The following is a 15,278-nucleotide window of genomic DNA, read 5'->3' on the forward strand; positions in this document are numbered from 1 at the left end:
ATAAGTTCTACAGACTCTAAGAATTGTGCTTCGGCCATAGCAGCTGCTGCCTCCTTCTCTGCAGTGAGCTTCTCACTAATTGCTTCTAGGTGTTGTTTCCCCATAACTCTTTCTGCATCCAGACATAACCTCTCCATATCTCTTTCTGCATCCAGACTTGTTCTTTCTGCTTCCAGACGTGACCTCTCTATTTTCAATTGCATCTCTTGTTCAGCAAAGGTGGCCCGCACTTTTGCAGCTTCCGCTTTTGCGCGTGCCATTATGGCTGCATTGTTGACGGAGAAAGATTTGGAGGAACTAGAGACTTGGGACCTTGTTTTGTATGAAGATGTCGTTTTCTGTGACATGATGGAATGGAAATGCTTGACTGTGTAGAGGTTGCTGTATTGTAATGTGCAGATAACTGAGCTGACACTGTAGCAGGTCTCTGAGTAGTCAGGGTCTTGGGACTGTTGTTAGGCTGTTTTACTGTGCAGGGACTGTTGTCTTGCCATATGCAGGTGGCTGTACTGACAGTGTGAAATTCCTGTGTAGTCAATGGCGGTACTCCTATTGCTGAGCTGCCATGGTTAGACTGTATAGAAACTCTTGTGCTGTCATATGCAGGTGGTTGTACTGACAGTATGAAATTCCTGTGTAGTCAATGGCGGTACTCCTATTGCTGAGCTGCCACGGTTAGACTGCATAGAAACTCTTGTACTCTCATATGCAGATAGCTCTGGCTGGCAGTGTAACAGATCTGTAAGTCAGTATGTGTCCCACTTGCTGACAGAAAATATTGCTGACGAAGTCAGATATATGCATCACATGCTGGGAGCCCGATGTTTTACTGTACTGCCCCGCACTAAGTGTCTGACAAATTTGGAGCAGCCAGCATAACCAATACTCTATCTTCCAATAATCCAGTCAGATGTGATCTGAAGAACTGAGTTTATTATTTGATAGAGGAACTTGCGTGGATGTACACAGGGCCTGATTCAGACCCGCTCGTGAGCGCTATGCGCTCGCAAGCAGGTCGATGGTGGCCCAGTGTGCTTGCGCACGACGGAGCCGGCTCTGTCATGCACATGCGCAAGACCAGGATACCGATGGGCAAACCATCGCTCTGGGTCTCGTACCAAAGGGGGCGTGCTGTCGATGTTGAGTGACAGCACGCCCCCTTTGGGCCGGGGGCGTGGCTGCCCAGATGGAGGCATTCCCATGGGAATGCCTACCGTCTGGGGCTGGCCCCACTGACATCACAAGTGATGTCAGTGGGAGTGCTTTCAGCTCTGTTAGAGTCGAAAGCACTCTGGAGCTTGTAGCAACGAGACCCTACCACAAGGGTCTTGTCGCAAGCCCGATGGTCGCTATGGTCTTGACCATTGCAACCATCTTCCTGGCCACTTGCTATAAATGTGGGTGGTCACCCACAGCTATGCGAGCGGCCAGGTGGCCGCTCTAAAAAAACAGAAGGCCGGCCCTGATTCAGAGCGAGCGCTTTGTCAGAGAGTCCGGCTCTGAATCAGGCCCTCAGATCGATGCGTATAAACTAGTGTGCACATGTGTGCGATGATAATGTGATGAGATGTGATGATAAGTAATGATAAATGATGATAAGTAATGACAAGTGATGTGGTAAAACTGTAAACAAGCAAAACAATGAAAAGCATTTACTATATGTACATGGGAATGCAAGGCAAGCATATACATAACATGGGATATGCAAACAACATGAAACATGCAGTATGCAAAGTACCGGCTGCAATGTTACATAGTACAGCTAACATGCATAACATAACTGGCTAAGCAGATCTATGGCACAGTTGAAGCTTAGAACTCACCATTGGATGCTGTACCAGGTTGAGCATATGTAATGATGACTGTCTGGGACCATGTGAAAAGAAAAATGGCTGCTTATAGCTCCTTTAGCCCAGAATGCATTGCTAGACTGCTATGGAATGTTAAGAAGGACAAAATAGATCTGATTTAAACTGCTGCTGTCCTGACCACTAGTTGGGGCTGCTAATGTGAATTAATGCAATGTAACAAACCCTATGCTGAAGGCATGACAGGTGACATATGGGGACACTGGCAAATGGAAATATTGCTGGCATGTGCTATTTGCTGGAAAAACCTGTCACCCAGGACCACTAGGTGGGGCTGCTAATGTCACCACTAGGTGGGGCACCCAGGGAATGTGCTGATGGCCACGGACCTATGCATCCCCAATGCTAAAGGCTGGGCTTGCATATTAACTGTAGAGAGTGAGCTGTGAGAACTCACAACCTGAATTAAGCCTGCATGGACAGCAGGTGGCGCTGCTGCCACCTCTAAAATGAGCCTGTAGCTTGCTGTGCAGCCTGAGTTACTACACCCACCCCCAAAACAATATTATTGTTTATTTATATGGCACCACAAATGTGCAGCAGCACCTTACAAAGTACATAAACAAATAGATTGATTTATAGTGACTTACAGAACAGTACAATACAATACAGGACATGGATAATATACACTGCTACATTCGTGACCATAACATCCAGATAAGCAACAGAGCAAAGCAACCAAGTGTTAGGTGCCCTAGTAGAGAGTAAAAAGTAGATGAAGGTAGAGTAAGGAGAAGCACAAGAGGGTAGAGAACCCTGCTCATAGGAGCTTACATTCTAAAGGGGAGGGACAGGCAAACAGGTGTGACACAGATGGGGTAGGCAGGGAGAAAGGAGTATGTAGCAGCAAGTTAAGATGAGAGCTGGAAGGCTTTGATGAAGTAGTGGGTCTTGAGAGCCCGTTTGAAGGATTGTAGAGAGGTGGAGAGTCTGATGGGAAGCGTGAGAGAGTTCCAAAGGTGGGGAGCAGTGCGGGCAAAATCTTGGAGGCGGGAGTGGGAGGAAGTAATCAATTAGCATGAGAGGCGGCGTGCATTTGTTGAATGAAGAGGGCGGATAGGAGAGTGGAGGGAGATGAGATCAGGGATGTAAATGGGAGAGGAATGGCTGAGGGCTTTGTAAGTGAGTGTGAGAACCTTAAATTGGGTTCTAAAAGGGATGGGAAGCCAATGGAGAGCTTGTAGGAGAGGGGAGGCAGATGCAGAGCGTTTTGAGAGGAAGATGAGCTGAGCAGCAGCATTGAGGACATACTGGAGAGAGGAGAGAAGGGAGTTGGGGAGGCCAGATAGGAGGAGGTTACAGTAGTCTAATCTGGAGATGACCAGTGAGTGTATGAGGGTTTTAGTGGCAACCTGGGTGGGAAAGGGTCTAATCTTGGAAATATTTTTAAGATGAAAACGACAGGACTGTGAGAGATTCTGGATATATGGTTTGAAGGAGATGGAGGAGTCCAGAATAACTCCAAGACAGTGCACTATCATTGCTTATATTAATGTTATATTACTGATAAACATATTTAGAGAAATTACTTTAGTGGGTTGAAATATATATAGCCCTTCATGCCCCAGTTTGATACTGGCCCTAATGTTTATATTTATTTCCCTTTAATTCAGCCCAACATGCTGGATACACCCCCTACCTGCTTCTGACTGCTTCAGACTCCTCATTATTAAACTCAGTGCTCCCTGGCTTGGCATAAAATCTACTGAGAAACTTGTCTCCTGACTGCATCTCTGCTATTCAGTATAAACACTGCTGGTGTCCAACTATCTTCCTTATCAAGAGGCGCCTCATCAACTCTCCTAGTTTCTCACACTTACCTATTACCAACCCTCCAGTTCCTGATGCGAGTTCACAAAATCCCAGAGCCCTGACATACATGGCTTAGAAAAAATATATCTCTGAGTTGCTTATTATAAATACACCTGTAAGATCCTTAAGATCATCTGGTTCTATATTATTAACTATTTCAGGAGTTAATAGTAAAAAGGCAGGGGAAACATCTTTTTCATATTATGTACCAAGTCTTTCAAATAATTTACCAGTGAACATTAAAAACTCAGAGTCTAAATGTTTTCAAGAAATGACTTATGATGTACCTTTTTCAATTGTTTTTATTTAATTTTTTTTTCTTTTTTTTTATATAACAAATGTTTTGTGATGAGTATTGTTTATTACTTGTAATGTATAAATGTTTTGTAAAGCACAATAAGTTATACTACATGTATGAAAAATTCTATAAAAATAACAATTGATTTATATAAAGATAAAAGCAACAACCTGTGTAGATACATTGAAAAAGCAACCACCCTTCAGTACAGTATATAGATAAACATGAATTGTTTGCATCACCCTCAAAACATTATATATTGGGACAGTGTTAAAACTCTGACATAACCTCACTTATTTTGTTACTAATGTTCATTGACCTAATAATGTATTAATTTTTTTTGAGATAACATGAAATTCTATAGTTACTGACCTTTATTCTTATATTGTGAATTGAATTACAATGGATGCATATATTTTATTGCCTTTCATTTTCCTAATGTATAGTAGTTTAGGTCACAGCGACAGTCAATTACAAAATGAGGTATTACAATTATTAGTTATTTGTCTGAATTTCCTGTTAGCAGAATGTGAGAATAATTTAGCCTATATACCGTTTGTAATTTTAATAATGTGCCTAAAAGCAATGATTTTAATAGAAATAGTATATATGTAAAGCACATTTGACAACAAATTATTTGCACACAATTACTATTAAGTATAGGGGAAAATAAAAATACAGCATGTACAAACCATGTAGAGCTCACATATATGGGAGTCAACAATAAGTTAAATAATAGACATTGATTAATGCCACATAGAGAAAATATTGGTATTTTCTGAATATATATTTAGAGATATATTTGACCTAAATACAATTTTTATACCTGTTTTAATTCCGAAAGTTTACATTATTCAGATACATTACACAGGTAATTAAATATTATACCACAGCTGACACTATAAATTAGGCTTTGAATCATAATAAACACATTATACTGACGAGTTGAAAACATATCCATCCTCCTAGTGTAGGGTATGCCCATGACCCACATCTCTTATTTAACTCAATTTTCAGAAAATTTGGGCAAAGAACATTTTCATGTCATGGTTCCGGAAGCTGTATATAATGGGGTTAGATATCGGAGTAGCTACTTTGTACAGCAATGAAAGAATCTTATTCATATTGTATGAATTTCCCTGATTTGGAATGACATATACAGTAATCAGTGTCCCATAATACATATACACAACTGTCAAATGAGAACTGCACGTAGAAATTGCTTTTTGTTTGCTTGTGGTTGAGGGAATTCTAATAATAGCATTGATAATATAGAAATAAGTAAAACAAATAAACATAAAACACGGCAATATAACCACTATCATAGAGGTGTCTGAACAGGACAATTGTAAAACCAGCAGAAAATCACAGAAGTAATGGTCTATTACATATGGAGCACAGAATGTAAGACTATATATGAAGGAGCAACAGGCTGTGGATAGGACTAACCCCCCACTCCAAGCACCAGCGGAGAGCTTCCTGCATAGTATTAAGTCTATGAGTGTGCAGTACTGCAGTGGAGCACAGATGGCTAGATAGCGATCATAGGACATTATAGTGAGGAGAAAGCATTCTGTTACAGTGAGGCAACCAAACAGAAATATCTGAGTGAAACATCCTTCAACAGAGATGGAGCCGTCTTCTGTCAGTATGGCACTAAGCAGGTTAGGGATGATGTTAGACGTAAACACAATTTCACCAAAGGAGAGGTTGCAGATAAAGAAATACATAGGAGAGTGAAGGACAGGACTAGCAATTACAGCTTCCATGATCAATGCATTTCCAGCTACTGTTGTTACATAAAGTGTCAGGAATGAAAGGAAAACTAACATCCTGTAGTTAGAAGTATCTTGAAATCCATGAAGCCAAAATCCTTGGGAAAGTGTCTTGTTTTCTTTAGTTTCCATTAGAGTTACTTTGGTAAAGTAGTTGACAATTTGTCTTCAATAAATGCTAACTAAACATGCAAAACATTATAAATGTAACTCATGTATAGTATCTGCTACTACAGTATCAGTACTATTGACAAAGCAGGTATTCTAGCAAATCCATATCTTTTGTGTTATGGTAACAAGATCCTTGTTAAAGTGCATTGTATTAGTGCACAGAATGTGCTTTATGGCCCTCTGAGTACTTCTATCATATTACAGCTCTTTCTCCATCATCAGGCAAATATTATTTCACCTGTTTTTGTAGAAATGCCCCAATTGTTATATAGCACACATTGGGCTTTATTCAGAGGCGGCTGTATGGTCTACGACCGCACGGCCGCCTCGATGTTTGTCTACTGCGCATGCGCACGAGGGAGCCGGCTCCTTCGTGCACATGCATGAGACCCGCTACGACCGACAGCGCTGGTCATAGCGGGTCTCTTTCCAAAGGGGGCGAGCTGTCAATGTTGATTGACAGCTCGCCCCATTTGGAAGGCGGGCCGGGGGGGTGGCAGCCCAAACGGAGGCGTTCCCATGGGAACGCCTGCCGTTTGGGGGAGGCCCCACTGACATCACTAGTGACAGAGCCAGAAGCTTTCCGGGGCTTACGACAAGTGAGACCCTACCCTAGGGTCTCATCGTAAGCCCCGATGGTCGCGATGGTCATTGACCATCGCGACCATCACCCTAGCAGTCATTAGAGCTGTGGGTGTTAACCCACAGCCTAACGACCGAAACAGAGGCGGCTGGTCAGGATGCAAGCGGCCGCCCAGTTTCTGAGCGACCGACCGCTTGCATCCTCCGACCGCCTCTGAATGAGGTCCATAGACTTTACATCTGAACATAGTGGATTTACAGGAGCCAAATGTAGCAGTCTCTGATGAGGCAGCAGGTGGGTTGCTGAGTTATAGTTCACTAAATATTTCTCCCAGTTATGAATAATTTTGCTGGTTGTAGTTATTTAGATGGGATTCTAGCGGACAAAATAACTGTCAGTAAATTACACTTGCAAACAAAATGTCATAGTATTGTGCAGTAAAATCAGTATTTCTAATTTACAGCTCGGAATATGGATTCTTGCTGAGAAGATTATTGTAAAATGGTCTGAAATGTTTCATACATGTCTTTATCAGTTTTTATATATGAGAAATCCACAATCAAGAAATCCCCAATGATTTAAATCCTGTTATACACTGAGATATTAGTAAGTTAAGAGGATGAAGCAAGTCCTAAGTGTATGTAACTCCCTTAAGGATATTTGTTTATGTGATAACTGTTTGCAACTGCTGGTAATTATTGTACATTCATTTTATAATGTTTCAAACATTTAAAGGAATTATTAAACTCATGGAGAAAATGAGAAAAATGTTAGAAAACAAATGCCTCTATATTTATGTACATATGTACACAATTGAAAAATATAAGCTATTAATTAACAACAAATTACACTGATTCCCTTCTAGATTCCTCTGGTCAGACTTTTGCCCCAAACATTTCACTGAGACTGCATTCACAAAGTGATCCACAAGTCTCTAATCCATACTCATCCTCTTGGACCTCTTTGCTGTATTAACCACCACTGATCACCCTCTTCTCCACACTCTTCACCATCTTCTTCGTTCTATTGGACATCATGACACAGCTATTTCTTGGTTCACTTCCTACCTATTCATCCACTCCCATAGTGTCTTTACTTCTGGTCTACCCTTAATCTCCCTATTTACATTACAATGTCTACAGTCTCACAGCCCTTTTACTCCTCACAAACAGTTCCTCTTCAAACCTATCACCTCCACCTTGTAACTTTTGATTTTCTTTCCCAAGATACATTTAACAGCTGAAACTTGCTTGGAAATTTTACTATCCCTTCTTAATCAGGAGTTTATTTATTGACGGGACTGGAGAGCATTACTGTCCTATTTGGACATAAAAACATTCTTTAAGGAGACCATTATATTTATCTATGTAAGTGGACCCTTGATTGTTCACACATGTTACTATTGATCCAAATACGAAGGATATGCGTGAATTGCCATTTAGATGCTGATTTATAAATGTTTATTAAATGTTTACTATTGTGTAATTTTAATAAAATATTTTACTGTATTACATTTATCCTTATGTCTATGTGAGCGCACCCTGAGGTGAATAACTTCAGAAATCACCTCTTATATTAACTGTTTATTGTTAAGTAGTAATATCAGAAGCTATTTATTGGGTAGCAACATTTTATAAATTTTTTACTAACAACATTAACTTTATATTTCAAATAGCGCCTGGTGTTGTATGTTTATATAGAAGAAAAATGTCTTACAGTCATGTATAGTGATTTTCACCAATGATAAGGGCTTAATCAATTGGCCACATGTGGAACGCAGGATCCCGGAAGTCCGGCGGCCATCACCGCGATGACCACTTCCGGTTCGCGACCATTTACTTCCCTACAGATCTATGTACCTCCACTCTACCTTCTCCCATCATTCTCTTCCCTCTATACCTTTTCTGCTACCGCCTCCTCTCATTCCCCCTCACCTCTTTCCACCATGTCTTCCTCTCTTCTGCTATTCTCTCCCATGACCTGTTTCTCATTTGCCCTCTTCTTACCTGTCCTCCCCACTTTAATCCTTCTCTGCCCCCACTGTACCATAAGATCATTCATCTTGAGCCCTCTCTTTTCTTCTCCTCACTTGAAACCCAGTCTATCTGCCTCTTCCACCATGTCCACCTTCAAGTTGCTTCTAATACTGATCAGCCAAACCTTTGTCTTCTCATTTTCTTCCCCCTCCACTTGCCCTCTTGAAACCATTCTTTCCCAGCTACTCTGCACCCACTCTCTTAAGGCTTGCTCCCACCTCACACACCTATGTAACCTCTTTATTTCATTGGTACTATTCCCTCCTTCATTAAAATGTCTCTTCCATTCTAATAAAAATAATGTCTCTCCCTTTATAGCTACTGCCCCATCTCTCTCTTCCCCTATGCCTCTAAACTTTTGAATCAATTTGTCTTCCATCTCTTGTCCACTTTCCATTCCTTCCACTCCCTCTTTGACTTGCTTCAGTCTGGCTGTTGCTCCCTTTACTCCACTGACATTGTCTTTACCAGGCTCACTAATGACCTTCACACAGCTAAATCTAGTGGTTACTTTTCCATTCTAATCCTCTGCATTTCAGCTGCCAATGACACCGTTTATCACCTTCTCCTAACCGCCATCTTTCTAACCACTCATTCTCTGTCCCTACTTTACACTCTACTTTTCCTTTTCTCCCTCTCCGGTTGGTGCTACCCAAAGTTTTGTCATTGGTCCCATTGTCTTCTCTCCATACACCTACTCTCTTGGTAAACTCATCAGCTTTTTTTATCTATGATAACACCTTTATGTTTATGATACTATACTCAAATCTATCTTTCTTCCCATGACCTCTCCCCATTTACCCTCTCATCCCCAACTCTTTTCTGGCTGTCCATTTCTTAACTTCATGTCTATAACAACTTATTGCCTTCCCTCCCTCCAGAACCCCCTTTCGTTCTCATCCTCTCTTACTGTTGGTAATACTGTATTTACTCCTTTCACACAAGTCTGCTGCCTGTGGATCATACTAGACTACTCCTTCTCCTTCACTGACACCGTTAATGCTATCTCCCTATCCTGCCCCTTCCTCCCCCTTATCTCTAAAACGTATCCTTTCTTTCCCCATGTGGATACTAAATCTCTTTGACATCACCTACTTGGAAGATTTTAACCTCTTTCTTTTTTCCAATTATCTAATTTTACACCTATCCTCAGTGCTGCAGCTCATCTTATCTTACTATCCCATTGCTTTGATTCAACCTATCCACTCCTTTAACTCCTTCACTGGCTCCCCTTCCCTTACAGAATCCAATTTCAACTCCTCACCTTAACCCTCTTTTACTTCATCTCAATACACACTCACTTGCTTCCTCCACTCCTTCTGAGACTATTGCCTTACATCTGCATTGATTACCTCCTCCCATTCAAGATTCATCCTGTTCTACTCCCAAACTCTGAAATGGTCTCCACCACCCTAACAAATTCCAGTGCTTTAAAATGTATAATAAAATACACTTGTTCTTCATAGCCTATCGCCTCACCCTCTTAGCTTTCAACTTTCAGCTGTTCCACATCATTTATTTCCTGTTTACCTCCTAGTTATACCTCAATTCTGTAGTTCTTATGAGCAGGGCCCTCCTCCCTATTGTTCTCAATAGGCACTTTTTATGTCCTCAGTATGCTCCCACTCATAGTCTTTGTAAATAAACCTTTCAGTCTGTCCACCCCAGGACACTGGTTCATTGAGTGAGGCTGTTTTAATGTATCCCACAGAGTTGTTTTCACTGTTTAGTCTATTTAGTAAGTTTAGTCACTTGTATGGTTCTGTTTCAAGATGTACAGGTCTCGATTTCTGAAATCCGAACACACCCAATTCAAACAGAGTCCCGATTCAGATCTGTTGCCAGTTCAGAACTCAGATTTAAACTCGGGTTTTGGATTCAGACATTTTAGCTATTTTTATTGATTTTTATCCATATCCAAAACCAAAACACCTGAGTGTGGTTTTGCAAAACCAAAACCAGAACATGAAAATGAATCCAGATCCAAAACCAAAACACGGGATTCCGTGCACATCTCTTGTTCTGTTTGTACTTTTTATATTGATGTGGTTGTGTATTAAATGTAATTGTTTCCCTATACAGCTGATCAGACACTTGGTGGTGCCATTTAAAGGATAAAGGATAATTATAATAACATATGGTTGATGTCTGCTTTCAGACAAATAATCATTATTAGAAATATATACCTTTAATCAATACCTTCTAACATTGTAAATCTGAACAATGTATGGCACATATAGGCACATACCATATCCCCGAATGTGGGCAGGGACAGGTTCTAAGCCCTCCTACCTTCTTCTAAAAACATCCACACATTGTGATTTTATTAACCCGGTACAGGGGGATATCCACTACACGATTAAGTGCAACGATTGAACGATCATGATCGTTTGATCATTCAATTGTTTGCAAATCATTTGCAAATTGTTTGCAAAAGTGTCTAAAATGACCAGCGATACGCATGCCCACTGGTCTTTTAGACATCTACGATCTCTCCAACATGCTGGTCAACCTGACTATATCGTCAGGTTCAGAATGTTTCCAGATGGTTGATGACCCTGCACTGAATGTCTGCTCGTTCAGTGCATGCTCATCACACAACTGACAAACAACTGCATGATTACAATGTCGTAATCATGCAGTCGTTTTCAGATCTTGTAGTGGATACCCCTCTTACCAGTGATTCTACCAGTTGAGCAGTTGTTGTTAATTTAAGCTTCTTTTTAGAAATACTTCATCATCACAGAGATGACTGTTCTTCACCAATTTCATAGTTACAGCCAATCACGTACAATCTGGGGGTATGTGAGGCTAGTAAATGCCATTACTGTTGCCTAATTATTGTGCTTGCTGTTTGATTTCCTGGACTTTGAACCTTGCCATCATCTGACTGCCAAAACAGTCTTTGATTTCCCTTGCTTGTTCCTGATCATGACTTCCAGCGATTCTTAACTGCTTACCTGTATATTGAATTTTTGGCTTTGTTTCTGATTTTGATTTTGTTTACCCCTTAGCTACCAGCAACTGTGATTCAACCCTTGAAATCATATCTTTGCAGTCCTTTAACTGTAGCTCATGTTACATTTATACAGTACTACTTTTTCCTTTTTTTATTGAGTAATATTTTATTAATTTACCATTTTAAAACATATAACATAGTACAACATAAAATAAAACATAGTGATGCTTGACAGGCATTCGGTGAATAAGACCAAAGCCCAATATATAACACCTAGAGGCAAATTGAAATATACTTACACATTGAACTAGCACAGCTATAGCAATTGTGGTGAGAGGTGTTGTCTCTCACCTGAGTTACCCACATTCTGGTGAGATTAGCTCCCTCCAAGGGAGGTTAAAGCAAAGCCTGTGCAGTTTGCAGCAGCAATGGAGATTTGGTTTTCAAGGTTGCACAAGCCCAGCTGCAAGTCGTTACTGAAGATAGGAATTGCTTAAAACTTTTCACCCAGTGCTCTGATGAGTAGTGAGTGTGATTAGTGTCAGGAACCGAATGAATAGCTGTGCTAGGAAGCATGGCAGGAGGTGGCTGCATTCCATGGCAGCAGACTGAACTCTAGAGACTTTGGTGCTAGGTTATTTGAGTACATCTGTTTATTTAATTTCTAGGCCTGCTATTCCAGGATATTATCTATGCTTAAACAATAGTGAAGAAGTAGCAAGTGTCCAATTTCAATAAACTTTAATTGTTAAACTTTGATGGTAAAGAAAGTTTCCACTTTAATCCTTAAGATTCCAATGCATCCCGGTTGATGATTTCAGGGGATCTTCATAATATATTCTCAAGGTGTGGAAACATAAAAGAAAAAAAAGAACACAAATTGTGAAAAACTGATATATATGCATGTGCTCTCATGCAGGAAAGCGGTGTACGTATTAAATATCCACAGTGTGGAAATTATAACACCAATTAGTGGAAGCACTCCGCTCGTGCTTTATTAGTTCCCAGCACCTATTAGGAAACCAAGAAAATAAAATATGAGCCTCATACCGACTCTAATTGTTCAAAATGTCATGTATAAATCCAAGATATCTGCAGCTGGTCACATCAATAGGTGGGTACTCATATCTGTGTTTTTGATGGAGTCCACTGAAGCATAGTGCCATACTGCCTTTTTACTTTATCTATACTTGCTAAAGAACAGTGTCTTCTTCCATTAAAAGACAATGGTACCCCGGGAATGTGCCTGTTGTGTGTCCTTATTTCTCCGACCCTGTTACATAATATAATTGTTCTAAATATAGTGACCTAAAACATAATAACAACTGTAACATTTAAACATAACAATAATTATAACAATTCCTACTAAATTAACCAAAATAAATATTAACCATGGTGAAAATCTATATAGTTATTATGGGTATCAAAACCACTAACACATCAACTATAAATTCTTTAACCTCAAATATACTAGCTACTACCTTAATGACTTTAAATATAGTGTTCATAGATATGAAAGTGTACTTTACTAATTATAAGTGCATTATTATAAATGTGTTTACTACATTTATAATAAGTATAAGTGTATTAACTATAGGTGTAATATCTGTCATTTAACTAATTAAATAGTGACAATAATAGTGACTATGAATAACTTATTAATTACCATTATTAAACCATATATGGTGTCTGTAAATATAATAACATATATACTAACTGTAAATGCAATCTTTATATGCTTAATAATTATAAACTACCCAATTATAACCAAAATATATAATTCATGAAAACATATATACTTGCAGACATTTTAAAACATATCCCATGTCAAATGTACTAGCTATCTAATTTTACAATATACATTTTTATAGCATCACTTATATATACAAAAAAAAGGAAAGATAAAGGAAGAGAGAAAACAAAAACAAAAAAATGTTGTTTATTTAAAATAACTCAAAAGCTGCACTGGCTCTCTTACCATAATTTAAATACGTACAACTAGGAGAAAAAGCACACTCTTTTTTTATGGGGCACTCATATTGATTTGCAGGGATGGATTAAGGTCTGTGGAGGCCCCTGGGCAACAAACTTGTGGGAGCCCCAATCAATAAAATCAAAGTGATTATATGGGTGATGTTATAAAAAGGTATAATGTATCAACCAGCATTGTGATATAGATATATATATATATATATATATATATAGAATTATCTGTGTGTATATATGTAAAAAAATAAATAAATATATATATAGAGTCCTGATCCAGTGTAACATAAATAAATTGAATAAGGGGCACTCACCAGAGCATTTCCAGCAGAATAAAATGGTTTAATAGCTTACATATGTCAGTCGACGTTTCGGTCCAACATGACCTTTATCAAGACCAGCATCAGCACAAGGTGTGAAGAAAAGACAGCATATGTCCAAACAGAACCCCACAGACCTCCTTACCTGTGTCCCCTTATGTAGCCAGCACCTCCACGTGTCACATGGCCGCGCAACGCTAACATCCGGAACGCATATTCCCGCAGACCAGAAGTGAGTGAACTACCGGTCACGTGTCCAAGAAGGCGGGTCTAATTGTCATAGCAACAGCTAAGACGCTAATGTACAGTCTCACCTAACATCAGTTTTAGCCTCACAGCCCACCGCATCATTTATTGAGCTTTACTAATGCATAAAATGCATCAAACAGCATAATCCGCTTTATATACTAGCAGGGCGGTCTGTATAAATAACGAATCCAATATACGTATATACGTAATGCAAATACTGTAGTGACCACGGGGAGCGCAAAGCAACATAGGAGTCACAGACGATCAATATTAATAACAATCATTAAACACTAATTACCTAAAAAGACCACACCAGTGGTAGATAATTCCCAAACCATTAAAAAACAGTTATGCAGTATTTAATTAACCAGTGCATCCTTAAAACTATATAAAGTAGGGTAATCAAAACCCGTAGTATCTTCACATAACCATCTCCACAACATCATATAGCACTAAAAACCTCAAAAAAAATATAAAAAAGTATATAACAAGCAAAGAAAAACATATAATTGAAGGAACCAAGGCAGGTTATTATTTAAAAAAAATATTCAGGGGATTGGATTCGTTCAAACCCCTCGGAGACACTGTGTCCAGACGATGTATCCATTTCGCCTCCAATTTATGCAAAATGAGTTCACGGTTCCCACCCTAAGGGGGTTTAGGTACCCAATCAATAATGCGGCATTTTAACAATGCCACTTGATGGCCTGCTTGCACAAAATGTATGGCCATTGGTTTGTCCGAGCTACCAGAGGCGATGGCCTAATGGAGCAACGGTGATTGGCCATTCTTTCACGGAAGACCCGTGTGGTCAGGCCCACATAAGCCAGACCACACAGACATACCAGTAAATAAATTACATGGTCTAATAAACAATGTAGCTTATATTTTATCTTAATCAGTCTTCCGCTGTGAGGGTGTGGAAAGGTGGGTCCTGTTAGCAGAGATTTGCATGTCGTACAGCTAGCGCATTTAAAGCAACCAGGTTTTGCCTACGATGAATAGCCATTAGGGGTGAATCATTAATCCTCCCTTTAAACACCGAGTCCAAGGCCACGACATGCCAGTTCTTTCTCACCGATTTTCATCCCGTCCCTGACATATAGTCAAATTGGCTAACAAAAGTCATCCTGGTATTACCTGTGGCTTCCTTTGTGCTGGTCAATCTTCTTCATGCTCTGGTGAGGCAGCACTCAATAACGTTACTAGAATAGCCCCTTT

This window comes from Taudactylus pleione, unplaced genomic scaffold, assembly GCF_031769625.1.
Source record: "Taudactylus pleione unplaced genomic scaffold, aTauple2 ptg000152l, whole genome shotgun sequence".
NCBI lineage: Eukaryota > Metazoa > Chordata > Amphibia > Anura > Myobatrachidae > Taudactylus > Taudactylus pleione.